This window comes from Loxodonta africana, chromosome 2 (genome assembly GCF_030014295.1).
Source record: "Loxodonta africana isolate mLoxAfr1 chromosome 2, mLoxAfr1.hap2, whole genome shotgun sequence".
In the NCBI taxonomy this organism is placed as follows: Eukaryota; Metazoa; Chordata; class Mammalia; order Proboscidea; family Elephantidae; genus Loxodonta; species Loxodonta africana.
Window position 1 is genome coordinate 212,962,544 of NC_087343.1, and position 27,725 is coordinate 212,990,268.

A 27,725-nucleotide genomic window follows, 5' to 3' on the forward strand; every position below is an offset into this window, starting at 1 on the left:
GCAGGCAGAAGAGGGGACAGAGTCACTCAGAGGCAGGCTCCACAGCTACAGGACGAGGTGCATCCACTGCTTCCACCCAGGCCCCCTTTTGACAACCACCACCTCTCCACAGGCCCAGAACTTCTCCTGGCCATTCAGTACCTGCCCATGATAACAAAGTATGGGCATGCTAAGTCTCTCCCCAGGCCTCGTGTCTCCACTTCCTGCCCTCCAATCCCCAGGAAGGAGGAAGGACAAGGGCTTGGCTTTGTCTAGAGGACATTATTTCCTTGTTGAGAAGGGGGTGGAGGATAAAGACAGGAGGCGACGGCTCTGTCAGGACAGCTGGGAGGGGAGAGGCAGCCAAGAGCCCAGTCTCACAAGAGAGTAGTAGGACAAAGTTCCAGGGGAGCTGGCTTTAAAATAGCCAGGATATTTTTAGAGGCAAGGAGGGGGCCAGAGAGAAGCCACATCAGTGAGAGCAGGCTATGAGGCTGGGCAGGAAGGGCCATGACATCCATATTCTCTCAAGGTAGGCCAAGGAGCTGGCAGAGGGCTGCATTAGGGGGGGACATGGCACCTTCCCAGAAACAACTTTTTTTCTGACAGCAAAAGCTCTTAGACACTGAAATGAGGGACAGAAGATGAAAAACAAGGAAAGAAAGCTCTAAGGAATTCCTGCTGAGGCAAAAAGTGAGGTGGGAGGACCTTTTTATTTTTTTAATAATTTTTATTGTGCTTTAAGTGAAAGTTTACAAATCAAGTCAGCCTCTCACACAAAAACCCATATACACCTTGCTACACACTCCCCATTACTCTCCCCCTAATGAGACAGCCCGCTCTCTCCCTCCACTCTCTCTTTTCGTGTCCATTTCGCCAGCTCCTAACCCCCTCCACCTTCTCATCTTCCTTCCAGGCAGGAGATGCCAACATAGTCTCAAGTGTCCACCTGATCCAAGAAGCTCATTCCTCACCAGCATCCCTCTCCAACCCATTGTCCAGTCCAATCCATGTCTGAAGAGTTGGCTTTGGGAATGGTTCCTGTCCTGGGCCAACAGAAGGTCTGGGGGTCATGACCCCCAGGGTCCTTCCAGTCTCAAGTCAGACCATTAAGTCTGGTCTTATGAGAATTTGGGGTCTGCATCCCACTGCTCTCCTTCTCCCTCAGGGGTTCTCTCTTGTGTTCCCTGTCAGGGCAGTCATCGGTTGTAGCTGGACACCATCTAGTTCTTCTGGTCTCCGGATGATTTAGTCGCTGGTTCATGTGGCCCTCTGTCTCCTGGGCTCGTAATCACCTTGTGTCCTTGGTGTTCTTCATTCTCCTTTGATCTAGGTGGGTTAAGACCAATTGATGCATCTTATATGGCTGCTTACTAGCATTTAAGACCCCAGGCGCCACTAAAGATTATTTTTTAGCATCCTCTGGCCTTGTGCTTTTCCTTCCAAACATGAGGAGGCCTACTGAAAGGAGGCATAGTAGACTGGCTGGTGGGGTGCAAGGGGGGACACAGGGCAAATGGGTCTTCATGGTTACCACGAGCCAGGAATTCCTCCCCAGGCGAGGGAAGTGCTGTCCTTAATGACTTCACTGATGACGGTCCCATGACCCGAGTGGGTGGCCAAGGTGTGGGGAGGAGGCTCCAGGAAGGGGTAGGCTCCCGTTTCCAGCCCACCTCTAATCCATCTCCAGCTTCTCCGCTGATCCCACTGAAGAGCCTCAGCCCTGGGCACAGGGGTGCTCGCTAAGTACAGCACAAGTTGCAAACGGCTGCTGCCTTAGTGCAGTCCTGTAGGGAGACCCTCCCCAACCATGAGTTCCCTACCTGATGCACTGGGAAGATGCCTGTCCTGCCATGAGCACATGGGGTCTGGCACTGACTCTGAGCTCCCACCAGCCACATCAGAGGGGCTGGGTCCCTGGGGCTTTTCCTGACATGGCGGTGGGCTTGCCACTCTCTTCCCCACAGAAGGAGAAAGGAATCTGCTTCCCGGCTCCAAGAAGCCTGTCCTCACGGGGCTCTGAGCTCAGCCCATCTTTCCCAGGCCAGTTCAGAAGTGTGGAGGCCCCGCAGGAGGCAAGGGCCCTAGCTCATAGAGACTAGGTGTCTGTCTGTCTGTCTGTCTGCCTCTGACCTTCAGTGGGCAGAGTACACACTCTCTGCGACATCCTGCTTCAGGGCTGATCCCAGTGGGGACGTATGCCACATCCACAAGTCTACTGCTCTCCACACACTAGATGCCCTTGCAGATTTCTCTACTGGCATTCTTGGAAGGCCCTTGGGTAGGAGCCAGGAAAGGGAGCTGGGTGAGGCTGTCCCACGCCAGGCAGAGGGGGTTCCTCAGGTGAGCCATGGGCAGGGATGTGGCCTTATACCAGCATTTACTTTAGGCCAGGAGGGTTGGAGAAAAGTCACCGCCTGCCCCGTGACTGGGGGACATCACAGGGCCTGGTCCCTCTCACAGATCAGCGCTATTCCCACACACAAGGAAGTGTACCTTCTAGCTAGGGCTGGGGTCCGGTGAGGGAATGCCCAGTATTCCCAACTCTCTGTTCAGCTCCAGTCACTTGATTCTACAGAAATTCCAATTCCCCGTGCCCCCCCATTCTCCGGCATCATGCAAACGCCCTGTGTGGACCCCATGTGGCCTTCTCAGGGCTCGGAGGCCCACGGGTAAAATGAGTGTCTTCCGCAGGCCCTGGACAAGGTACACTGTCACTCTGAGCCTTGAGTCTCCTCCTGTTGCTAAGTGAGGAACCGATCTGACCAGATCAGGAGTGAGTCAGGAGCAGGACTGGAGAATGGAAGGAAAGCCAGCACAGAGGGGTTTTCAAAGGCAACCTTTATTCCCCCATCCTAGATTCCCACTCTGATTTGCAGACCTGTGGCCTTGCCACGCTGATAGCAAGCACCCACCAGTGAAATACAGATGCACAGCAATTTAGAAGTTATATCTCCATACCATGGTGCCAGTATACCATTATATTGTAAAAACAACACACAATCACACAGAGAGACACAGTAGGGACAGTGAAACATGCACACAGGAATCCTGATAGCTTCTCCTCCACGGAGGCCCATGCCCCATCCTGAAGAAGGTGCTCTAGGGTTCAGATCACTATGGCCAGCCCCTTCTCCCCTTCTTCCTCAGGACAGTTCTATCTGGCCACATGGCCACCTGGCTAGAGACAGCATTTTCCTGCCTGCTTTGCAGCTATATGTGGTCACATGGCCAAGTGTCACCAATGGAATGAGCAGAGGCACCTGTACAACTTTACCACAGGTCTTCAGACATGCCACCTCTCTGGCCTCAGTTTTCCTCATTTGTGAAAAGAGGGCTCTACCTCCTTCCGAAACGGATTTCAGAAGCATTAATAAAAGGCAAAGACATAACCAACTAGGCAAGGACTGAAGGAAGCTGACGTTTACTTGCTACCTGTATGCCAGGACCTCTGTAAGGTCCTGCCACACTGACAATCTCCTCTATACCCCTTTACACATGACTTACCATGAGGTACCTTTTTCCTCACTAACCAATCCCCCCAGCCCTGGCAACTACTAGTCTACTTTCTGTCTCTATCAATTTGCCTATTCGTATAAAAGCAATCAAGTAATATGTAAGCTTTCGTCTCTTTCTTCTTTCACTCAGTCTAATGTTTCCAAGGAAACCCTGGTGGCATAGTGGTTAAGTGCTACGGCTGCTAACCAAAAGGTCAGCAGTTCAAATCCACCAGGCGCTCCTTGGAAACTCTATGGGGCAATTCTACTCTGTTCTACAGGGTCGCTATGAGTCAGAACCGACCCGACACCGTGGGTTTGGTTTTTGGATAATGTTTCCAAGGCTCGTTCACATTGTAGCACGTATAAGTGCTTCATTCTTTTTTATGGCTGAACTATACCCCGCTGTTATCTATGTGGTACAGTGGTTAAGAGCCCAGCTGCTAACCAAAAGGTTGGCAGTTCAAATCTACCAGCTGCTCCTTGGAAACCCTATGGGGCAGTTCTATTCTGTCCTATAGGGTAGCTATGAGTCAGAATGGATTTAATGGCAATGTGTTTGGTTTTTGGAATCTATGTATTACATTTTGTTTATCCATTCACAAGTTGGGTTGTTGCCACTTTTTTTTTTTTTTTTAATATTTTATTGTGTTTTAAGTGAAAGTTTACATAGCAAATTAGGTTCCCGTTTAACAAGTTTTATACAACTTGTTCCACGACACTGGCTATACTTTTCACATCATATAGTGTCAACATTATACAGTGCTGCTATCAACACTGGTGTTCAAGTATCTGAGTTTCTGGGGTTTTTTTGGGTATATACTTAAACGTGGAACTGGTAGGTCATATGGTAACTTTATATTTAACTTTTTGAGGCACTGCCAGACTGTTTTCCAAAACTGCTGCACCATTTTACATTCCTATCAGCTGTTTGTGAGGGTCGGGTATTAACTTCGAAAATTTATTTATGCCTCGCTTCTAACCAGCACTCTTGTACAGCACGTCTAGGTGTGCACTGATACCCATTATAAAAATAATTCCTTCACTATGAGTCGGAACTGATTTGACGGCAATGGGTTTAAGGGAGGAAATATCACTACCACTGCCACCACTACTAGTGTTTCTAGTGATACCTGCCATGATGGCCAGGCTTGGTCTAAGTCCGTCACGTGTGTCATCTCATGGAAAACTCAGAGCATCCCTATGAGGCTGGTGCTAGTGACACCCCTAATGACAGACAGGGGAGCAGGACACAGAGAAACTAAGTAACTTCCCTAAGGTCCCATGGCTAGTAAGCAGCAGAGCCAGGATTCAAACCTGGCCCTCCAGCCCTGAAGCTAGCCCCTTCACTACTCTGCACTCTACTGTGTCTCAGACTCACAAAGCTGAGGCAGATTCAACGAAGGGTTTGCAGACAGTCGCCAAGCCAGGCTCAAGCTTAGGCTTGTGCCCTCAGGTTCTGGCCAGGCCCCTCCCCTGCCTCAGTTTAGGGGCCAGCCGCACCACCTGCATGCTAGCCCTCTGAAGAGAGAAGAAAACGTGGTCCTTGACAATCATTTCTCAGCCAGGCCTGAACCTCGTACTGCAAGAGCAAGGGCAGATATCTAGGCTGTGACCTGAATCCAGCTGGTGGGAATACCTGGCCTCCAAGGCGCTGCGTAGTCATGCACCCTGCCCCAGTTCTACCCCTCTAGGGGCATGGAGGCCGGCTTCCCAAGAAGCTGACTTCACCTAGTTTTGCTAATTGCATTTTCCAAAAACAGGATGACAAGGACTGTCCACGTTTTATGTTGCAATCCTATGGGCTTAGCCCTGGGCTCAGCCCCTGCCAGGCAACGTCACTAGATGGCCTTGTAGCCCTCTGGGAGCCTCTGATCCTCTTCTGGGCTCCGTGCCACACCAGCTAAGAGCGGAAAACTGTTCATGGCTGAGATCACGGAAGCCTCACTTGATGGCCATGCTGGAAGGCACAGATGAGGACCTGTCTCTATAGGTATACCCACACCCTGCAGACACCCCAGCCTATGATCTGCCTGGTGGCCAACAAGAGCCAAAGCGCACCTCTGCCCACTGCCCCCAAGGCATGTGTCAGAGGACAGAGCAAAACCTCCAGGATCAGGGCAATCAGTCATTGTAGCCTCGGCACCTGGAACTCTCAACCCCAACCCCCTGGCCCTGGCAGGCACTCTTCATGGAAAGCTGGCCAACCTCCATTTCTCGTAGATCCTGGCAGGTGGGGAGGGCAGACCTGCTACGGGCCAGAGGAAAAGGAGAGCAAAGTCAGGACAGACACGGAGCGGTGCTGCTCAGAGTTTCAACAGTGCAGCCTTCCCCCAGGCAGCACTGGTTCTAGAAACAGAATTGGCTCAAATGTGGAACCTAGGAGGGGATTGTCAGTTTATCTCCACCTCCACACTCACAGACGGGGGGAGGGGGAAGGGGGCCGGAAAGAGACCCACAGAAACAAAGGACTTGCCCAAGGTCAAAAAGTCCCTCTCAAGGTTAAGCCAGTCCCCACCCATGGCTCTGAGATCCCATAATAATTATATTCCTCAAACTCCTGTGACCGTGACCCATGGAAAACAACAAATTTCCCACATGATCAGCACACACGCAAACGAAAGGGAAAACTCACAGAACAATATTTACTCTAGCCATGGGCATTGCATTGTTTTATTTTTATTGTTTAATATTCATCATGATCCACCCAAGGAGTATGAAAAGTACCACCTGAAAAGTCTCGACAGGCAGGTACCCAGCAAATGCTTGCACACTGCCAGTAACGGGGAGCTCAGTACCATCCCACGTGGGCCTCCATCTTTGCAAAGCTCTGTGTGACCTGAACAAGGAGTCTACCCTTCCAGCAGGCAGCCACCATCACATCAACCCCAATGAGGGCAGGCAGTGTTTACGGGTGCTTACCTCACCCGGATACTGTTCTGAGGGGTCATGTTCACGGCTCATTGACCCTGACAATCATGAGGAGGGCGCCACTGTCATCCCCAGTCTATAGATGCAAATGCTGGGCCCAGTGTGGTTCCAGGACTCTATGCCGCTCTGCACCTCACAGGACAAGTCTGACCTCGCTGCCAGGCAGCCCTTCAAATACACACATGGCACCCTCACCCTCCTGGGCTTCTGTGCTCCCTGGTCTTCACAACCGTCATGCTGGCAGCCTGATTTCACAGTTGTGACACACCTTTCCAGGCAGAGACACAGGCAGGGTGTCGACTGACCAAGCTGGCAGGGGCTGGCCCAGAGCGGCCCTGCCTCACCCCCAAGCAAGGGAGACAGTGGAGCATGGACCAGGCAGGAACATGCCCTGGCCTCCCCGGCCCCACTTCCCTGCTTTGGTGTTGAGATGTAATGCAAAGGTAATGACAGTGGTATCCAGAGCTAGCAAGGTGGGAGCTATGGGTTGGCTGCAAGCAGCTGGGTTCTGCCACCTGACCAGGTCCTAGGAGAGACCACTTCCTTTCTTTGGGTTGAGGAGGTTGAAGCCGAGTCCTCTACGGTGCACTTGTGGCCCTCAGAGAGCACTGCACCCCACCCCAAGTCTCCTCTCCAAGCCCCACTCACATCTTGGCTGACAGGGGAACCCCACGAACCTGGTCTCCTAGGTATAAACCACAAGTCTTTCTCTCAGAGAGGAGGACCATTCCAAAAGCTACCACAGTGTGGATGGAACAGCAGAATGTGCCACCAGACTCCTGACCCAGACCCCCTCAGCTGGGGCCACAGTCTCCCCCAGTGAGTATGCACCCTCTGTAAATGGACATCCTTGAAGACCGGATTCTGAAAAAAGACCACACCCATAGGATCATGGTCCCAGCCAGGCCCTCAGTGAGTACGACTCCACCTGGCCTCCTGGACATAACACAGAGAAGCATCTTGTCAAACATAGCCAGGGGCTGAAGGAGGGCTCCTCCCTGCCATTCCTAGCATTACAAGAAGCCATCCAATGCTGTGACCCCATCCAAGTTACTGCTGCCATAGCCCCATGTATCCATAGCCCTGTGGCTCACAGGGGTGCCCTGGAGACACTCTGGCTACACAGAGGAGGAGGTGCAGTCTGCGACAGCTGGGAGTCATGCCGCTTGACTCAGACATCAGAGCTGCTCACAGGCTACCCACTGCTTCCTCTCAGGGGAGCTGTGCTTCTGTACCCCTCCTGCCCTCAGACTTCCAACATGAAACCTGCCTGCTACCACTCAGCTGCCCAGGAGGATGCTTGGCCACACAGTTGGCTACCTGGGAGCTATGGCATAGGAGGCACCCCCAGGACAGAAGGGAGGGCTGGAACCACTGACTTCTGCTCTCCTGGTCAAGGTTCTTTCTGCCCTACAGAGGATCTAAGATCTAAGGCATACTCTGGGCTTTAGGTTCCAGAACCCACTAGAATCGCCCCACCCTTGGAATCAAATCCTAGCTCTGCCACTCACTATCTCTGAAATCTTGGGGAGGTCACAAATTATGAGCCTCAGTTTCCACAAATGTAAATAAGCATATTTCTCACCTCGAACATAAATGGTACAGCCACTACAGAAAACAGTTTGGTGTTTCCTCAATAACTCAAATATAGAGTTACTGTATGACCCAGCGATTCCACTCTGAGGTATATACCCAAGAGAAATGAAAACAAGCACTCAAACAAAAACTTGTACACAAATGTTCATTGCAGCACTATTCACAATAGCCACAAGGTGGAAATAACCCAAATGTCCATCAATGAATGAATGGATAAACACGTTGTGGCATACACATACAATGAAATATCACTCAGCCATAAAAATAAAGTTCTGATACTCGCTACGATGCGGATAAACTTCAAAAACATTGTTAAGTGAAAGAAGCCAGATGCAAAAGGCTACATACCACTTGAGTCCACTTATGTGAAATGTCTAGAATAGGTAAAACCACAGAGACAGAAAGCAGACTAGTGGTTGCCATGCGCTGGGGTAGGGAGTGGATGGGCAGTGACTACTAAAAGGTATGGGGTCTCCCTTTGTGGTGATGAAAATATTCTCCAATTAGAGAAGTGGTGGTTGCACAACCTTGTGAATTACTAAATGCCACTGAATTGCCCCTTTAAAGTGGTTAAAACGGTGAATTTATGTTATGTGTATTTTACCTCAACAACACCCCCCCCCCCCCGCCCCGACACACAAAGCTGTCAGAAGACTGGAGGCGTTAATGTTCACATAAAGCGAGGGCGAAGGGCTGGCAACTACTCGTGCTACCTCTCGGCCTATTTCTTACTGCACACATGCTCACCCAAACACACTCTCCATAAGGTGGGGGGTGGTAAGAACTGATTCAACACCTTTTCCCTGAATGCTCGCCAGAGGGAGGCTCTTGAGTACGTTTTGTCTCCCACCCTTGTTAGCCCAATGAGACAAAGAAGCAGGGCCCGGGAGAGCAAGAGAGAAACCTGGCTGGACCTAGGGAAGCTGTAGGCAGCATGTCCCCACTCTCAGTGAGGGGAGCAAGGTCTCTGTGAGTGCCCTAAGATGGCTAGCTGGAGGCTCCTGAAGGGCTTTACTCCAGTGTTAAACAGTCCACTGACATTCTGAGGGCCTCCCTGGTCCCGAACTTGAGAAACAGGAGGGGCTGGAGTCTGATCGCCAGACACACTCCAAGAAGGGGTTAAGCATCGCCCTCCGCAGAGCCCAGGCAGCTGGCCACAGAGGCGTCCAATGGATTGTGTCCAAGACCTCTAACCCCTGAACCTCCAGGTCTGAGCGTTGCAGCCTCCTCTTTTTTCCCCTAATGATTTCATTTTTTTGTTGTTGAGAACATCAGGGCTTTGAACTGGCTTGAACTGGTTCAGTCATGGCTGACAAGGTGAAATGGGAACAGACCTGAATTTTTAAAATTTGGGTGAAGCGGAACAATAAGTGGAGTGGGAGAAATTATGGGTCAGAGCCCTGGAATGGGAGACTTAGAAGAGATGCAGTGAGCTATTTCAGGATCCTGATGTGGGAGACTGGATTACTGCCAGTCCTATGAAGAGGAGCACACATTCAAAGTGGCACAGTCGGCCCACATCTTTGAGCAGGGCATTGCTGTTTCCAATTCTGTTGGTCAAGAGATTTGGTTGCTATGCAACATGCACGCTGCCCTTGTTTTCTAAGAGGGAGGTTAAGTTTCTAGCACGGATTCAATATATAATTTTTCCCGTTCTGTTTATTGTTCTGCTTCACCCATATTTAAAAAATTTGAGTCCATTCAGGTTTCTCTTTGTCAGCCAGGAATAAACTGGACAGATCTGGTTTGAAGCCCTGGAGAACACACACAGCAAAAACATATACCAATTCAAGTTTCTACGTGTACAATTCAATAACACTGATAACATTCTTTGAGGTGTGTAACCATTCTTACCCTCCTTTTCTGAGTTGTTACTTCCCTATTAACGTAAACTCACTGCTCCTAAAGTTTCTATCTAATCTTTCGAGTTGCTGTTGCCAACGTGATCTCATACAGATAGATCTTAAAAGAGCACACTGCTCAAGGCAAACATTCTTTATTAGTTAAGCTAAAGTACTGTTTGGTTTTAAGACTACATCAGGGGATATTTTTGGTTGAGGTTTAAAGATTGTCTTAGAGCAATAGTTTCGGGCTTCATCCAGCCTCCATGGCTCCAGAATGTCTCAAGGCCAAAAGAATTAGAAATTCTGTTCTCCATTTTCCCCCTTTTGATCAAAATTGTTCTGGAGAATCTTTGATCAAATCGTTCAGTAACAGTAGTTGGGCACAATCCAGTTCTCCTATTTCATGGCAAAGGCGGCAGCTGTTCATGGAGGCAATTAGCCACAAGTTTCATTTCCTCCTCCTATTCCTCACTTTCCTTCTTTCTCTGTTGCTCCAGGTGAACAGAGACCAACTGCTTTACCTTGGATGGCAGTTTCCAAGCTTTTAAGACCCCAGGCACCACACAACAAACTAGGAGGTAGAACAGAAGCACTAAACACACTATTACATCAATTAACTGGGATTTCCCATGAAACAATAACCCTAAACCTCCAAACCAAGGAACCAAATCCCTTGAGGTGTTTGGTTGTACATAAGCAGTCTCAGCAGCCACTCTCTTTTTTTTTTTGGTCATTGTTGTAAATATATCTATCACACATTCTGCCAATTAAACTTTTTACAGGTGTACAACTTATTGACAGCAATTAACTTAACTGGCTGGGCAATCTTACCCTTAATAAATGCAACTTTCCCATCACCATAAACCGAAACTTAGTACTCCATTAGCAATAACCCCCCTTTTCCCACTCCTTCCCACCCCTGGTAACCACTAATACACTTTGGTCTCTATACATTTGCCTGTTACTGTATTTTTATATAAGTGAGGTCATACAATATTTGTCCTTTTGTGATTGACTTATTTCACTAAGCATGTCTTCAAACTCCACCCATGTTGTAGCATGTATCAAGACTTCATTTTTCTTATTGGCTGAGTAGTAATTCCACTGTATGTATATACCACATTTGGTTTATCCATTCTTCCGTTCATAGGCATTTAGGCTGTTTCTACCTTTTAGCTATTGGGAATAATGCTGCAATGAACATTGGTGTACTAGCATCTGTCTGAGTCTCTGCTTTTAGCTGTTTTGGGTATACACCTAAGAGTGGAATTGTGGGTCATACAGTAGTTCCATTTTTAGTTTTTTTGAGGAACTGCCACATTGTCTTCCACAGTGGCTGTACCATTTTGCATTCCCATCTGCAACGCATAAGGGTTCCAATTTCCCCACAGCCTTACCAATTTTTTTTCACCAATACTTGTTATTTACTTTTTTTTTTAAATCTTAGTTATCCTCTGTTGTTGTTGTTGTTAGCTGCAGTCGAGTTGGTTCCAACTCATAGAGACCCCATGCACAACAGAACAAAACACTGTCCAGTCCTGTGCCATCCTCACAATCATTGCTATGTTTGAGCCCATTATTGCAGCCACTGTGTCAATCTGCCTCGCTGAAGGTCTTCCTCTTTTGTGCTGACCCTCTACTTTACCAAGCATGATGTCCTTCTCCAGGGACGGGTCCCTCCTGACAACATGTCCAAAGTAAGTGATTATCCTCGCTTCTAAAGGAGCATTCTGGTTGTACTTTTTCAAGACAGATTTGTTCATTCTTCTGGCAGTCCATGGTATATTCAATATTCTTCGCCAATGCCATAATTCAGATTCATCAATTCTTCTTTGGCCTTCCTTATTCGTTGCCCAGCTTTTGCGTGCATACGGGAGTGAAATGGTATCTCACTGTGGTTTAGATTTGCATCTCTGTGATAGCTAATGACTGCTGAGCATCTTTTCATATGTTTGGTGCTCATTTGAATGTCCTCTTTGGTGAAATGTCTATTCAAGTCCTTTCTCACTTTATGACTGGGTTGTCTTTTTGTTGTTGTCTAAGTTTTATATATATTTTGGGTATTATCAGATCTTATCAGATATATGGTTTCTGAAGATATCCTCTGAGTCAGTGGCTTGCCTTTTCACTTTTTTGCTGAAGTCTTTTGCTAAATGAAAGCTTTTAATTTTTAAAGTCCCACTTATTATTTTGTCTTTTGCAGTTTTTGCTTTTGTTATTATATTAGATAATCCATTATTAAAAGCTAAGCCCAACAACGTTGCCCCTGCATTTTCTTCTAACAATTATATGGTTTTAGTTTTCACATTTATGTCCTTAATTCATTTTTAATTTGTTTTTGTGTATTGTGTGAGGCATGAATCCTGTTTCATTTTTCTGCACGTGGAAATCCAATTTTCCCAACATTGTTTATTGAAGAGACTCTTCTTTCCCCATTGAATGGACTTAGCACCCTTGTAAAAAATCAGTTGACCACAGATGTGTGGGTTTATTTTTGGACTATCAATTCTATTCCACTGGTCTACATCCCATTAAAAACCATTGCCGTCAAGTGATTTCGACTCATAGCGACTCTACAGGACAGAGTAGAACTGCCCCCATACTGTTATACCAACCAGGCTGTTCTGATTACTGTAGCTGTATAGTATGTTTTTTTTTAATAGTATGTTTTAAAGTCAGGAAATGTGAGTCCTCCTACTTTGTTCTTCTCTTTCAACACTGCTTCAGCTAATTGGGGCCTTTTGTCATTCCATATAAAGTTGAGAATTGGTTTTTACATTTCTGTAAAGAAAGCTACTGGAATTTTTATTGGGCTTGCACTGAATCTATAGATTGCTTTGGGTAGTATTGACATCTTAACAATATTAAGTCTTCCGATCCCTAAACATGGAACATTTTTCCATTTATTTAAGTCTTCCTTAATCTCTTTCAGCAGTGTTTTACAATTTTTCATTGTGTAAGTCCTTCACATGCCTGGTTTATTTCTAGTATTTTATTCTCTTAGATGCTATTATAAATGGAATTGTTCCCCTAATTTCTTTTTCAGATTTCTCATTGCTGGTATATAGAAACCCAACTGATTTTTGTTTATTGACCTTGTACCCTGCAACTTTTGCATCCTCCTCTTTGCCACTGCCCACCCTACAGTCATTCCAGTGCCCACTGATCCAGACTGGGGACAGGAGGTGGAGCCTTAACCCTGGGCTTCTGGTAGAAGTCCTGTGGGGAGCTGTGCAGGAAGAGGCCTGCTGTGCAGATGCGCAGCGCATAGAAGGCCTGAGGTCTGCTTTCCAGGCCTGCAGCTCAACTCCTCAGGCTGTGCAACAGAAGAGCCCAGGGCCAGTTAGGCTGATGCTGCGGACTGAACTGTGTCCGCTCTACCCAAAATACGTGTTGCAAATCCTAACCCCTACACCTGTGGATATTATCCCATTTGGCAATAAAACTAAAACCAAACCCACTGCTGTCGAGTCGATTCCGACTCATAGCGACCCTATCAGACATAGTAGAACTGCCCCGTAGAGTTTCCAAGGAGCGCCTGGTGGATTTGAACTGCAGACCTTTTTGGTTAGCAGCCGTAGCACTTAACCACTACGCTTTAGTTATATTAATGAGGCAATATCAGTATAGGGTGTGCCTTAAACATATTCCCTTTTGAGATATAAAAAGATCAGACTAGACAGAGAAGTAAGCACAACTGGAGGGGAAGATACATGCCACATGGAGATTGTCAAGGGATCAAGGAATGCTGGTCTACAGAAACTGAGAGATGCTCCCCCAGAGACGACAGAGATACACCCTTCCCCTAGAGCTGGTGCCCTGAATTAATTCGGACTTACAGCCTCCTGAAACATGAGGAAATAAATTTTTGTTCTTTAGAACTACCCACTTGCGGTATTTCTATTACAGCAGTACTAGGAAAGTAAGAAAGCTGGTCTCCATTAAGCTTGTCCTTGTCTTCTCTAGTATTGACTCTAGAATGACCTTTCACACACACAATTCTGGCCAGTACCTTCTTCTGTTTCACACCCCTCCAGCAGCTTCTCTGCCATGGTCTGAGGCCCCCCACGGTCTTCCCCTGCCAGCGCCCTGGCCTCACCTCTCCCACACTATTTGCTAGCCTGGGTTACCACTCCAGAGCAGGCCTGTCTCCTTCACAGCCGCCCTACCAGAAACGCTCCTCTCACATCCCTCTCTGTGCTACACAAGTGTCCTTCCTGGGTGTGGTCTCTCTGTCTTCTCAGAAGCTGAGTACACAGCCTGCTTGGACTCCCTGACCACTGTATGGGTCTGCCCATACATGTGAGAGCCTTCATAAAATTAATGTTATTTAACTCTGTAAACTGAGGTTGGTACTGCCCAAAACGAGTCTCAGTCAATACTTCTTTTTTGAAGCGTCTTTCATATAGATAATTCCCATGCAATACAATTTTTTTCTTTTCCATTTCCTACTTCCTTGTCCCCGTATATAAATGGAGTGCCTGGGTAGCACAAACAGTTGAACACTAGACTATTAGCCAAAAGGTCGGCAGTTTGAACCCAGTCAGACTTGTCTCAGGAGGCAGGCCTGGCAATCTGCTTCCAAAAGGTCACACAGCCTTGACTATCCTATGGAGCAGTTCTACTCTGCACACATGGGACTGCCATGAGTTGAAATCAACTCGAAGGCAACTAACGACAACAGTGTGTTGAATTTTTTTTCCCCAAATATTGCTCCTGCACCCTTCTTCAACTGAACTAAGTTCACCTTTTGACACTAATGACTTTTTTTTTTAATTAAAAAAATTTATTTTAGGAAATTCACGTAACATACAATTAACCATATTTGTTTTTTTAAATCACCATTTTCCCCTCCCTGTAGCCTCTGGTAACCAATAATCTTTTGTCTTGATGAATTTGCCTGTTTTAGATACTGTCTTAGTTACCCAGTGCTGCTGTAACAGAAATACCACAAGTAGATGGCTTCAACAAACAGAAATTTATTCTCTCGCAGTCTAGGAGGCTAGAGGTCCAAATTCAGGGTGCCAGCTCCACGGGAAAGCTTTCTTTCTCTGTTGGTTCTTGGGGAAGGTCCTTGTCAATCTTCCCCTGGCCTAGGCAATTCTCTCAGTGCAGGGACCCCAGGGTCCAAAGGATGCACTCCACTACTGGCTCTTCTTTCTTGGTAGGAGAAGGTCCCTCTCTCTGCTTGCTTCTCTCTTCTATATCTCAAAAGAAATTGACTCAAAATACAACCTATCCTGCACGTTGTGTCCTGCCTTATTAACATAACTGCCTCAAATCATGCCTTATTAATATCACAGAGGTTAGGATTTATAACACAGAGGATAATTAGATCACAAAATGGAGGACAACCACACAATACTGAGAATCATGGCCTAGTCAAGTTGACAGATAATTTTTGCAGACACAATTCAATCCATTACAGATATCTCATAAAAGTGAAATCATATAATGTTTGTCCTTTTGTGTCTTCACTTATTTCACTTAGCATAATGTTTTCAAGGTTCATCCATGTATCGGGAGTTCATGCATGTATCATTTCTCTTTATGACTGAATAATATTCCACTGTATGGATATATCACATTTTGTTTATCCACTCATCTGTTGACATAACTTGTTGACATACACTTGACAACTACTTTTTGGCAATTGTGAATGATGCTGCAGTGGCCACTGGTGTACACGTATCAGTTTGAGTTCCTGCTTTCAAGACTTCTGGGTATACACCTAGGAGTGAAATTGCTGGGTCATGTGGTAACTCACCACCACCCATCCGTCAATTTGTCCTGACTGTGGTGGCCTGCATGTTATTACGATGTGGAAGATACACCATGAATATTTCAAATACCAGTAGGGTCACCCGTGCTGGACAGGTTTCAGCAGAGCTTCCACATTAAGACTAAGAAGAAAGGCCTGGTGATCTACTTCAGAAAATTAGCTCATGAAATTCTATGGATCAGAACAGAATATTGTCTGACTGGGCTCAAACAAGGAAATGGTCTTGAAGAAAGTGCGCGACCAGGTGACATTTTCTTGTTATACACAGGGTCACCATGAGTCAGAGTCGACTTCATGGTAACCAACAACAATAATAACATGGTAATTCTATGTTTAACTTTTTGAAGAACCACCAAATTGTTTCCCACAGTGGCTGCACCATTTTATATTTCCCCCAGCAATGGACAGGGGTTCCAATTTGTCTACATCCTTGCCAACAGTTATTTCTCCCTCCCTCCCATCCTTTTTTTCTTTTTAATAATAACTATCCTAGTGGGTACGAAGAGGTATTTCACTGTGGTTTTTATATGCAGTTTCCTAACGGCTAATGATGTTGGGCACCTTTTCATGTGCTTATTGGTCAACCGTATATCCTCTTCCGAGAAGGATATATTGATGTCCTTTGCCCATTTTAAATTGGGTTGTCTTTCTGTTGATGAGTTGTAGGAGTTCTTATATTTCTTGATATTAAACACTTACCTGACAAATGATTTCCAAATAATTTTCTTCCAATCTGTAGGCTGTCTTTTCATTTTATTGATAAAGTCTTTCAATGAAGTCCAGTTTATCCATTTTTTCTCTTGGTGCTAATGTTTTAGGCGTCATATGTAAGAATCCATTCCTTAAAAGAGTTCCTAAAGTTTTAACTTTATGTTTTTTTCTAAAATTTTTATAGTTTTAGCTCTTATATTTAGGTCATTAATCTATTTTGGATTTATTTTCGTATATGGTATGAGGTTTGGGTCTAGCGTCATTCTTTGGCATGTAAAAATTCAGTTGTTCAAGTACCATTTGTTGAAGAGACTATTCTCTACCCATCGAATGGATCTGGTACCCTTATTGAAAATCCAGATTTCTGAGTTTATTTCTGGATTCTCAATTCTATTTCATTGGTCTATATGTCTCTCCTTATACCAGTACCACACAGTTAGGATTACAATAACTTTATAATACATTTTGACATCAGGGAGTCTTCCTACTTTGTTCTTTTTTTTTTCCCAAGATTGTTTTAGCTATTTGGGGTACCTTGCAATTCCACATGAATTTGGACATCAGCTTTCCCATTTTAGGAAAAAAAAAGCCTGTTGGAATTTTGATAGGGATTGCATTTTATCTACAGATCTTTTTGGGTAGAATTGACTTCTTAACAATATTAAATCTTCCAATCCATGAACATGAGATATCTTTCCATAAACTTGGACATCCTTTTTCAGTAGCTTTACAGTATTCAGTGTAACGGCCTTTAGCCTCCTTGGTTAAATTTATGCCTATGTATTTGATTATTTCACATGCTATTGTAAAAAGAACAGTTTTCTTAATTTTTCAGATTGATATTACAGGTGTACAGAAACACTACCGTGTTGATCTTGTACCCTGCAATTTTATGGAATTAATTTATTAGTTCTGATAGCTTTTGTATGGATTCTTTGGGGTCTTCATGTCATTTACAAACAGAAATAGTTTTACTTCTTCCTTTTAGATTTACATGCTCTTTTATTTCTTCTTCTTTTGCCTAATAGTTCTGCCTGGGACTTTCACAGTGCAATGCTGAGAAGCAGTGATGAGAATGAGCATCCTTGTCTTCTTCCTGACCCTAAGGGGAAAGCTTTCATTCTTGCATCATTGAGTATGATGTTCCTTGGGGGTTTTTCATAAATGCTCTTTATCTTTTTAAGAAATTTCCCTTCCATTCCTACTTTGCTGAATACTTTTATAATAAAAGGGTATTGCATTTTGTCTAGTGCTTTTTCTGTGTCAACTGATATGATCATGTCTTTTTTTTTTTTTCCCCCTTCATCCATTAATGTGGTTGTGATCCTTAAGGTGCTGTGTAAACTTGGCTGGGCCATGATTCTCAGTGATTTGGCAGTTACGATGTAGTTCGGCAGTTGTATAATAATATGATCACCTCCATGATGTTGTTGTTAGGTGCCGCCGAGTCAGTTGCAACTCAGAGTGACCCTATGTACAACAGAACGAAACACTCCCTGGTCCCGTGCCACCCTCACAATCATTGTTATACTTGAGCCCATTAATGCAGCCACTGTGTCAGTTCATCTCGTTGAGGGTCTTCTTCTTTTTCACTGACTCTCTACCTTACCAAGCATGATGTTCTTCTCCAGGGACAAAGTGTGTGAGAAGTAATTTCGCCATCCTTGCTTCTAAGAAGCATTCTGGCTGTATTTCTTCCAAGACAAATTTGTTCATTCTTTTGGTGGTCTGTGGTATATTCAACATGGTTCATAGTACCACTATTCAAAGGCATCAGCTCTTCTTCCATCTTCCTTATTCACAGCCCAACATTCACATGCATATGAGGTGACTGAGTCAGGCACACCTCAGTCTTCAAGGTGACATTTGCTTTTTAACATTTAACATTTAAAGAGGTCTTTTGCAGATCTGCCTAATGCAATACATTCTTTGATTTCTTGCCTGCTGCTTCTATGGGTGTCGATTGTGGATCCAAGTAAAATGAAATCTTTGGCAACTTCAATCTTTTTTCCATTTATCATGATGTTGCTTATTGGCTCAGTTGTGAAGATTTTCGTTTTCTTTATGTTGAAGTGTAAGCCACACCGAAGGCTGTGGTCTCTGATCTTCACCAGTAAGTGCTTTAAGTCCTCTTCACTTTCAGCAAGGAAGGTTGTATCATCTGCATGACACAGGGTGGTAATGAGTCTTCCACCAAACGTGATGCCGAGTTCTTCTTCATATGGTCCAGCTTCTTGGATTATTTGCTCAGCATAGGGACAGAATAAGTGTGGTGACAGGATGCAACCCTGATGCACATCTTTCCTGACTTTAAACCACGCAATATCCCCTCGTTCTGTTCAAATGACTCCCTCTTGATCCATGTACAAGATCCTCATGAGCACAAACAAGTGTTCTGGAATTACCATTCTTCTCAATGTTATCCATAATTTGTTATGATCCACACAGTTGAATGTCTGTGCATAGTCAATAAAACACAGGTAAACATCTTTCTGATATTCTCTGCTTTCAGACATGATCCATCAGATATCAGCAATGATACCCCTGGTTTCACTTCCTCTTCTATATCTGGCTTGAATTTCTGCAGTTCCCTGTCGATGTACTGCTGCAGCCACTTTTGAATGATCTTTAGCAAAATTTTACTTGGTGTGATATTAATGATATTTTTCTATAATCTCCGCATTCAGTTGGATCACCTTTCTCGGAAAATAGGCATAAATACGGATCTCTTCCAATTGGACGGCCAGGTAGCCGTCTTCCAAACTTCTTGGCATAGATGAATGAGTACTTCAGCGCTGCATTGGTTTGTCGAAACATCTCGACTGGTATTCCACTTATTTCTGGAGGCTTGTTTTTAGCCCATGTCATCGGAGCAGCTTGGACTTCTTCCTTCAGTACCATCGGTTCTTGATCATATGCTACCCCTGAAATGGTTGAACATCAACCAATTCTTTTTGGTACAGTGACTGTGTATACCTTCCATCTTCTTTTGATACTTCCTGCGTCGTTTAACATTTTCCCTGTAGAATATTCCAAGATTGCAACTCGAGGCTTGAATTTTCAGTTCTTTCAGCTTGAGGAATGCCGAGTGTATTCTTCCCTTTTGGTTTTCTATCTCTAAGTCTTTGTACATGTCATTATAATACTTCGTTTTCCTGAGTCGCCCTTTGAAATCTTCTGTTCAGCTTTTTACTTGATCATTTCTTCCTTTTGCTTTAGCTACTCGATATTCAAGAGCATGTTTCAGAGTCTCCTCTGACATCCATTTTGGTCTTTTCTTTCTTTCCTGTTTTTTAAATGACCTCTTCCTTTCTTCATGTATGATGTCCTTGATGTCATTCCACAACTCATCTGGTCTTTAGCCATTAGTGTTCAATGTGTCAAATCTATTCTTGATATGATCTCTACATTCAGGTGGGATATACTCAAGGCCATACTTTGGCTCTCGTGGACTTGTTCTAATTTTCTTCAGTTTCAACTTGAATATGAGCAATTGATAGTCTGTTCCGCAGTCAGCCCCTGGGCTTGTTCTGGCTGATGATATTGAGCTTTTCCATTGTCTCTTTCCATGGATGTAACTGATTTGATTCTTGTGTATTCTCTGTTTATGTTGTTGAAAAAAGGTATTTGCAATAAAGAAGTCGTTGGTCTTGCAAAATTCTATCATTTCTATCACTAAGGGCATATTTTCCAACTATCTCCATGGTGAGATTTGATATAATGTGATCACCTCCATGATAGGATCTGCTATGAGCAGCCAATCAGTTGAAAGGGAGTCTCCTTGGGGGTGTGGTCCGCATGTGGACTTTCTAACAAGGCTCCTGGGCTTTTGCTTGCACTGGATCCTGCAACTGGCTCCTGTTCGTCTGACTTCCTGTTCTTGGGGCCTGAGCTAGCAGCTTACCTGCTGTCTTGCCTGCTAATCTTGGGATTCGTCAGGCTTCACAGCCTATGAGTCAGAGTGGTGCTGTCTGACTTGCCGATCTTGGGTTCACCCCCGCCAGCCCCTGTGGCAACATAATCAGAAGAAGCCTCTATCCTGGCCTATGGACTTGGGCTGTTCCAGCGTCTACAGCTGCATGAGCCACTTCCTTAATATAAACCATTCTCTCTATATATTTATACGCTTTACTGGTTTTGCTCCATTAGATAACCCAGCCTAAGACAGTGGTATATTACATTAACTGATTTTTTTATGCTGTACCACCGTCGCATTCCTGAGATAAATTCCACTTGATCATGGTGTATACTCTTTTAATATGCTGTTGGATTCCGTTTGCTAATATTTTGTCGAAGATTTTTGCATCTGTATTAATAAGGGATATTGGTCTGTAGTTTTCTGTCCTTATTGTGTCTTTATCTGGCTTTTTTTTAATCAGAATAATGTTGGCCTCATGGAATGAGTCAGGAAGTGTGTCCTCTATTTTGGGGAAGAGTTTGAGAAGAACTGGCATTAATTCTTTAAATGTTTGGTAGAATTTACCAGTGAAGCCATCTGGTCCTGGACTTTTCTTTGTTGGGAGGTTTTTGGTTACTGCTTCTATCACTTCACTTCTTCTAGGTCTCCTGAGATTTTCTGCTTTTTCTTGATCCGATTTATGTAGTTTGTATGTTTCTAGGAGTTTACACGTTTCATTTAGCTTATCTAGTATTTTTGGATACAATTGTTCATAGTATTCACTTAAAATCCTTTTCATTTCTGTAAGGTCAGTAGTGACATCTTCACTTCATTTCCGATTTCAGTTACTAGTGTCTTCTCTCTCTCTTTAAAAAAAACCAAAACTGTTGCCGTCGAGTGGATTCCAACTCATAGTGACCCTATAGGACAGAGTAGAGCCACCCAATAGGGTTTCCAAGGAGCAGCTGGTGGATTCGAACTGCTGATCTTTTGGTTAGCAGCCATGCTCTTAACCACTGCACAACCAGGGCTCCTCAGTCTGTCTAGGAGACTGCCAATTTTGTTGATCTCTTCAAAGAACCAACTTTTGATTTTGTTGATTTTCTCTATTCTTTTTCTATTCTCTATTTCATTTATCTCTAATCTTTATTTTTTCTTGGCTTTAATCCTTTTTTTCTTTATTGTGTTTTAACTGAAAGTTTACAGCTCAAGTTAGTTTCTCATACAAAAATTTATACACACATTGTTATGTGACCCTAGTTGTTCTCTGTATAACATCACAGCACATGCCCTTTCCACCCAAGATTTCCCATCCATTCAACCAGCTCCTATCCCTTTCTGCCTTCTCATCTCACCTCCAGCTAGGCGCTGCCCATTTAGTCTCACTTATCTACTTAAACTAAGATGCACTTCATGAATATCACTTTATGTCTTATAGTCCAGGATAATCTTTGTCTGAAGGGTTGGCTTTGGGAATGGTCTGGGGACCACGTCTTCCGGGATTCCTCCAGTCTCAGTCAGACCACTAAATCTGGTCTTTTTACTAGAATTTGAGGTCTGCACCCAACTTTTCTCCTCCTCCATCACAGACTCTCTGTTGTGTTCCCTGTCACGGTGGTCACTGGTGGTAGCCAGGCACCATCTAGTTCTTCTAGTCTCAGGCTGATGGAGTCTCTGGTTTATGTGGCCTTTTCTGTCTCTTGGGCTAATATTTTCCTTCTGTCTTTAGTATTCTTCATTCTCCTGTGCTCCAGGTGGTTTGGGACCAATTGATGCATCTTAGACAGCCGCTTGCTAGCTTTTAAAACCACAGATGCCACTAACCAAAGTGGGATGCAAAACATTTTCTTAATCGACTTTGTTATGCCAACCGATCTGGATGTTCCCTGAAACCATGGTCCCCAGACCCCCACCCCTGCTACTCTGTCCCTTGAAGTGCTTGGTTGTACTCAGGAAACTTCTTAGCTTTTGGTTTAGTCCAGTTCTGCTGACTTCTCCCATATTGTGTGTCGTCCTTCCCTTCACCTAAGATAATTCTTGTCTATTTTTTAATTTTTTTTTATACCCCTCTCCCTCCCTACCAACCCTTGTAACCATCAAAGAATGTTTCCTTCTGTGTTTAAACCTTTTCTTGAGTTCTTATAATAGTGGTCTCAAACAATATTTGTCCTTTTGTGACTGACTAATTTCACTCAGCATAACACCTTCCAGATTCATCCACATTACGAGATCTTTCCTGGATTCATCATTGTTCTTTATCATTGCGTAGTATTCCATTGTGTGAATATACCATAATTTGTTTATCCATTCATCCGTTGCTGGACACCTAGGTTGCTTCCATCTTTTTGCTATTGTGAACCATGCTGCAATGAACATGGGTGTGCATATATCTATTTGTGTGATGGCTCTTACTTCTCTAGGATATATTCCAAGGAGTGGGATTACTGGGATCATATGAGTACTTCTATTTCTAGCTTTTTAAGGAAGCACTGAATGGATATCCAAAGTGGTTGTACCATTTTACATTCCCACCAGCAGTGTATGAGTGTTCCAGTCTCTCCACAACTTCTCCAACATTTCTTATTTTGTGTTTTTTTAATTAATGCTAGGCTTATTTTGGGGTCTTGTTAGGGTAAGATAGTATCTCACCGCCATTCTGATTTGCATTTCTCTAATTGCTAATGATTGTGAGCATTTTCTCACGTATCTGTTAGCCACCTGAATGTCTTCACTGGTGCAGTGCCTGTTCATATCCTTTGCCCATTTTTTAATTGTGTTATTTGTCTTTTTGTTGTTGAGGTTTTGCAGTAACTTGTAGATTTTAGAGATTAGACCCTGATCAGACTTGTCATAGCCAAATATTTTTCTCCCAGTCTGTAGGCTGTCTTTTAACTCTTTTGAAGTCTTTGGATGAGCTAAGTGTTTAATTTTTGGGAGCTCCCGGTTATCTAGTTTTTCTTCTGGTGTTTGTGCATTGTTAGTAATGTTTTATATTCTGTTTATGCCATGTATTAGGACTCCTAGCGTTCTCCCTATTTTTTCTTTTCCATGATCTTTATCTTTTTAGATTTAGGTCTTTGATCCATTTTGAGTTAGTTTTTGTGCATGGTGTGAAGTATGGGTCTTGTTTCTTTTTTTTTTTTGGCAGATCATATCCAGTTATGCCAGCACCTTTTGTTAAAGAGACTGTCTTTTCCCCATTTAACGGACTTTAGGCCTTTGTCAAATATCAGCTGCTCACAGGTAGATGAATTTACATCTGGATTCTCAACTCTGTTGCATTGGTCTATGTATCTGTTGTTGTACAAGTACCAGGCTGTTTTGACTACCATGGTGGTATAATACCTTCTAAAATCAAGTAGTGTGAGGCCTCCTGCTTTGTTCTTTCTCTTTAGTAATGCTTTACTTATCTGGAGCCTCTACCCTTTTCATATGAAGTTGGTGATTTGTTTTCTCCATCTCTATCTCATTAAAAAATGCCATTGGAATATGGATCAGGATTGGATTGTATCTGAAGATTGCTTTGGGTAAAATTGACATCTTTACAATGTTCGGTCTTAGTCCTATCCATGAGCAAGGTATGTTTTTCCACTTATGTAGTTCTCTCTTGGTTTTCTGCAGTACTGTCTTGTAGTTAGTTTGCTTTGTATAGGTCTTTCATGTTTCTGGTTAGATTTATTACTAAGTATTTTATCTTCCTGGGGGCTACCGTAAATGGCATTGATTTGGTGATTTCCTCTTTGATGTTCTCTTTGTTGTGTAGAGGAATCCAACAGATTTTGGTATGTTTATCTTGTATCCTGATATTTAGTTGAAATCTCCTATTAGTTCTGGTAGTTTTCTTATGGATTCTTTAGGGTTTTCTGTGTAGAAGATCATATCATCTGCAAATAGAGATACTTTTACTTCTTCCTTACCAATTTGGATGCCCTTTATTTCTTTTTCTAGCCTAATTGCTCTGGCTAGAATCTCCAGTACAATGTTGACTAAGAGTAGTGATAAAGGGCATCGTTGTCTGGTTTCTGTTCTCAAGGGGAATGCTTTCAGGCTCTCTCCATTTAGAATGACGTTAGCTGTTGGCTTTGTATAAACACCCTTTACTATACTGAAGAGTTGCCCTTCTATTCCTATCTTGCTGAGAGTTTTTATCATGAATGTCTCTTACTCTGTCAAATGCCTTTTCTGCATCAACTGCTAAGATCATATAGTTTTTGTCTTTTGTTTTATTTATTTGATGGATTACATTGATTGTTTTTCTAATGTCAAACCATGCCTGCATATCTGGTATGAATCCCAGTTGGTCATGGTGAATTACTCCTTTGATATGTTGTTGAATTTTATTGGCTTGAATTTTGTTGAGGATTTTTGCATCTAAGCTCATGAGGGATATTGGTCTGTAATTTTCTTTTTTTGTGGTGTCTTGACCAAGTTTTGGTATCAGAGTTATGCTGGCTTCATAGAATGAGTTTTGGAGTATCCCATCTTTTTCTATGTTCTAAAATACCTTTAGTAGTAGTGGTGTTAACTCTTCTCTGAAAGTTTGGTAGAATTCTCCAGTGAAGCCATCAGGGCCAGGTTTTTCGTTGTTGTTGTTGTTGGGAGTTTTTTTAATTACCTTTTCAATCTCTTCTTTTGTTACAGCTTCTTTAGCTGTTATAGGTGTGTTCGTGTTAGTTTAGGTAGGTGGCATGTCTCTAGAAATTTGTCCATTTCCTCTAGGTTTTCAAATTTGTTAGACTACAATTTTTTTATAGTATTCTGCTTTGATTCTTTTAATTTCAGTTGGGTCTGTTGTGATATCACCCATCTCATTTCTTATTCGGGTTATTTGCTTCCTCTTCTGTTTATCTTTTGTTGGTTTGGCCATTGGTTTACTTATTTTGGTGATCTTTTCAAGGAACCAGCTTTTGGTCTTGTTAACTCTTTCAATTGTTTTTCTAATCTCTATTTCATATAATTCTGCTCTAATTTTTATTATTTGCTTTCTTCTAGTGCCCGAGGGCTTCTCTTGCTGCTCTTTGTTAGATTTGTAGGGTTAATGTTTTGATTTTGGCTCTTTCTTATTTTTGGATGTGTGCATTTACTGATACAAATTCACCGCTGACAACTGCTGTGTTCCAAAGGTTCTGGTAGGATGTGTTTTCATTCTCATTTGATTCTGTGAATTTCTTTATTCCATCCTTAATTTCTTCTATAACCCAGTAGATTTTTTAGCAAGGTGTTGTTCAGTTTCCATGTCTTTGATTTTTTGTCCTTGCTTTTTCTGTTATTGATTTCTACTTTCATGGCTGTATGGTCAGAAAAAATGCTTTGTAATATTTTGATGCTTTGGATTCTGTTCAGGCTTGCTTTATGACCTAGTATGTGGTCTATTCTGGAGAACATTACACGTGCGTTGGAAAAGAAAGTATACGTGGCTGCTGTTGGGTGGATTGTTCTCTATACGTCTATCAGGTCAAGTTGGCTGATTGTGGCATTTAGATCTTCAGTGACTTTACTGAGCTTCTTTCTGGATGTTCTGTCCTTTTCCGAAAGTAGTGTGTTGAAGTCTCCTACTATTATTCTGAAGCTATCTCTCTCTCTTTTCAATGCTGTTAGAGTTTGTTTTATGTATTTTGGAGCCCTGTTGCTGGGTGTGTAAATATTTATTATGGTTATGTCCTTCTGGTGTACTGACTGTTTAACCATTACATAGTGTCCTTCCTTATCCTTCGTGGTGGATTTTAAAGTCTATTTTGTCAGAAATTAATATTGCCTCTCCTGCTCTTTTTTGATTGCTGACTCCTTGATATATTTCTTTCCATCCTTTGAGTTTTAGTTTGTTTGTGTCTTTAAGTCTAAGGTGTGTCTCTTTTAGGCAGCATATAGACAGATTATGTTTTTAATCCATTCTGCCACTTTATGTCTCTTTATTAGTATGCTTAGTCCAATTACATTCACTGTAATTATTGATAGGCATGAGTTTAGTTCTGTCATTTTGATGTCTTTTTTTGTGTGTTGTTGACAGTTTCTTTGTTCTACTTAATTTTCTGTGCTTTCTTTTTTTTAATGTATTTTCTTTTCATCCTTACCATTGTTGTTGATTTTGTATTTGCTGAATCTTTATTTATTTATTTTGATGTGTAGGGTTTGTAATTCCCTTTGTGGTTACCTTAATATATACCCTTATTTTTCTAAATTGAAACCAATCTTTTGTTTCTTTATATTACCTTGACTTCCTCTCCAAATGACAGATCTATGACTTCATTTTTAGTTGCTCTTTTTTGTTTTAATGTTGTCGTCTTTTTCATTTTGACATCTCTGTTTCCCTATTTTCAGTGTTTTAGCTTTGATTTATTTGTGACTTCACTACCTGGGTTGATATCTCGTTGTTCTGTCTTGTGTTCTAGTCTTAGATTGTTATCCAATGTTTCTGATTTTCTAACCGGAGGCCCCCTTTTAGTATATCTTGTAATTCTGGTTTGGTTTTTACAAGTTCCCTAAACTTCTGTTCATCTGGAAATGCCCTAATTTAGCCATCATATCTGAGAGACTTGACGGCACTAGGTCTGGGTTTATCTCAGAGACTGTTTTGCTAGACATATAATTCTCAGCTGGCATTTTTTTTCCTTCAAGGCTTTATATATGTCATCCCATTTCCTTGTTGCCTGCATGGTTTCTGCTGAGTAGTACAAGCTCAGTCTTACTGACTCTCCTTTGTAGATGACTTCATTTATCCCTAGCTACTCTTTAAATTCTCTATCTTTGGTTCTGTCAATTTTATGTGTTGGTGACTTTCTTTTGGGACCTACCCTGTGTAGGGTTTGATGAGCTTCTTGGATAATATCTTCTCATCTTTCTCGATATCAGGGATACTTTCCGCCAACAAATCTTCAACAGTTCTGTCTGTATTTTCTGTTATGCCCCACTGTTGTAGCAGCCCAATCACTTGTAGGTTATTCCTCTTGATAGAGTCCCACATAATTCTTAGGGTTTCTTAACTTTTAAAATTCTTTTATTTTACTTTTCCTCAAATAAGTTGGTGTCAAGTACTTTAACTTTGATCTCATTAATTCTGATTTCCATTGCCTCAATTCTGCTCCTACGACTTTCTATTGAGTTGTCTAATTCTGAAATTTTATTGTTAATCTTTTGGATTTCAGTTTGCTGTCTCTCTATGGATTCTTGCAGCCTGTTAAATTTGTCAATACGGTCTTGTATAAACTTCTTAATTTCCTCTATTGCTTTGTCTGTATGTTCCTTCTTTTGTTCTGCATTTTGCCTGATCTCCTTCCTGATCTCTTAAAGAGCTCTGCATATTAATCTTTTGAGTTCTACTCTGGTAATTCCAAGTTCTTGTCCTCTGGAAGGTTTCTTGATTTTTTGTTTTGGGCACTTGGTAAAACCATTATGGTCCGCCTCTTTATGTGATTTAATATTGACTGGTGTCTCTAAGCCAGCAGTAAGTTATTATATTTTATGTTTGCTTACTGTGTTCTAGTTTCTTG

General features: G+C 43.0%; 1 protein-coding gene across 15 annotated transcripts in view; it reads right to left on the bottom strand.

Moving 5' to 3' along the window:
- The window catches only part of MPRIP (myosin phosphatase Rho interacting protein), a 226,205-nt gene that overhangs the window by 72,077 nt on the left and 126,403 nt on the right, over positions 1–27,725 (bottom strand). The gene's annotated exons all lie outside the window — the stretch shown is intronic.